Consider the following 2,326-nt stretch of genomic DNA (forward strand, 5'->3'; position numbering starts at 1 on the left):
TTTGAATTTGAATGGTGAGGTAGGTGGGGTTTTATGAAGGATGGATGTGAGTGGTGAAGAGAAAGATGGGATTTGATAGGTGAGGGGTTTTTGGGGAAGAAGTATTGAGGTGATTGGTGAATGGGTGAAGAAGAGAGAGAGTGGTGGGGTAGGTGGGGATCCTGTGGGGTCCACAGATCCTGAGGTGTCAAGGAAAATTCATCTCTGCACCAAGTGGCGAGCAAAAATGTTCTTTATGCCAATTCTGGCGTTAAACGCCGGGCTGGTGCCCATTTCTGGCGTTTAACGCCAAGTTCTTGCCCTTTCCTGGTGTTTAACACCAGTCTGGTGCCCCTTTATGGCGTTAAACGCCCAGAATGGTGCCAGACTGGGCGTTAAACGCCCATTTGCTGCCCTTACTGGCGTTTAAACGCTAGCAAGATCTTCCTCCAGGGTGTGCTATTTTTCTTTCTATTTTTCATTCTGTTTTTGCTTTTTCAATTGATTTTGTGACTTTCCATGATCATCAACCTACAGAAAACATAAAATAACAAAGGAAAAATAAATAAATATAACATTGGGTTGCCTCCTAACAAGCGCTTCTTTAATGTCAGTAGCTTGACAGTGGGCTCTCATGGAGCCTCACATATGCTCAGAGCAATGTTGAAACCTCCCAACACCAAACTTAGAGTTTGACTGTGGGGGCTCTGTTTGGCTCTGTTTTGAGAGAAGCTCTTCATGCTTCCTCTCCATGGTTACAGAGGGATATCCTTGAGCCTTAAACAAAAGGGATTCTTCATTCACTTGAATGATCAATTCTCCTCTGTCAACATCAATCACAGCCTTTGCTGTGGCTAGGAAGGGTCTGCCAAGGATGATGGATTCATCCATGCACTTCCCAGTCTCTAGGACTATGAAATCAGCAGGGATGTAATGGTCTTCAACTTTTACCAGAACATCCTCTACAAGTCCATAAGCTTGTTTTCTTGAATTGTCTGCCATCTCTAGTGAGATTTTTGCAGCTTGCACCTCAAAAATCCCTAGCTTCTCCATTACAGAGAGGGGCATGAGTCTTCAGAGAAAGAATACTCATCAGAGCTCATGAATGGCAAAAGTAAATTCAATGGAATCTCTATGGTCTTAGTGTGAGCCTCAGATTCCCATGGTTCCTCATTAGGGAACTCATTGGAGGCCAGTGAACGTCCATTGAGGTCTTCCTCAGTAGCGATCTCTGCCTCTTCCTCCTCTCCAAGTTCGGCCATGTGGGTCATGTTAATGGTCTTGCATTCTCCTTTTGGATTCTCTTCTGTATTGCTTGGAAGAGTACTAGGAGGGAGTTCAGTAATTTTCTTGCTCAGCTATCCCACTTGTGCCTCCAAGTTTCTAATGGAGGACCTTGTTTCAGTCATGAAACTTTGAGTGGTTTTGATTAGATTAGAGACCATGGTTGCTAAGTCAGAGTGGCTCTGCTTAGAATTATCTGTCTGTTGCTGAGAAGATGATGGAAAAGGCTTGCCATTGCTAAACCTGTTTCTTCCACCATTATTGTTGTTTAAACCTTGTTGAGGTCTCTGTTGATCCTTCCATGAAAGATTTGGATGATTTCTCCATGAAGGATTATAGGTGGTTCCATAGGGTTCTCCCATGTAATTCACCTCTTCCATTGAAGTGTTCTCAGGATCATAAGCTTCTTCTTCAGATGAAGCGTCCTTAGTACTGCCTGGTGCAGCTTGCATTCCAGACAGACTTTGAGAAATCATATTGACTTGCTGAGTCAATATTTTGTTCTTAGCCAATATGGCATTCAGAGTATCAATCTCAAGAACTCCTTTCTTTTGATTCGTCCCATTGTTCACAGGATTCCTTTCAGAAGTGTGCATGAATTGGTTATTTGCAACCATTTCAATCAGTTCTTGAGCTTCTGCAGGCGTCTTCTTCAGATAAAGAGAGCCTCCAGCAGAACTATCCAATGACATCTTAGACAGTTCTGACAGACCATCATAGAAGATACCTATGATGCTCCATTCAGAAAGCATGTCAGAAGGACAATTTCTGATCAATTGTTTGTATCTTTCCCAAGCTTCATAGAGGGATTCACCTTCCTTTTGTCTGAAGGTTTGGACTTCCACTCTAAGCTTACTCAATTTTTGAGGTTGAAAGAACTTTGCCAAGAAGGCATTGACTAGCTTTTCCCAAGAGTTCAGGCTTTTTTTAGGTTGTGAGTCCAACCATATCCTAGCTCTGTCTCTTACAGCAAAAGGGAATAGCATAAGTCTGTAGACCTCAGGGTCAACCCCATTAGTCTTGACAGTGTCACAGATTTGCAAGAACTCAGCTAGAAACTGAT

The 2,326-nt window shown here is 42.9% G+C and overlaps 1 non-coding gene across 1 annotated transcript; it reads left to right on the top strand.

Moving 5' to 3' along the window:
- The first annotated feature begins 2,009 nt into the window (after positions 1 to 2,009).
- LOC127747328 (small nucleolar RNA R71) lies at positions 2,010 to 2,117 on the top strand. The gene has a single exon (XR_008009128.1). It is a non-coding gene; the product is annotated as a small nucleolar RNA R71 (small nucleolar RNA).
- The last annotated feature ends 209 nt before the right edge of the window (positions 2,118 to 2,326 follow it).

Source organism: Arachis duranensis, chromosome 4 (genome assembly GCF_000817695.3).
Source record: "Arachis duranensis cultivar V14167 chromosome 4, aradu.V14167.gnm2.J7QH, whole genome shotgun sequence".
NCBI lineage: Eukaryota > Viridiplantae > Streptophyta > Magnoliopsida > Fabales > Fabaceae > Arachis > Arachis duranensis.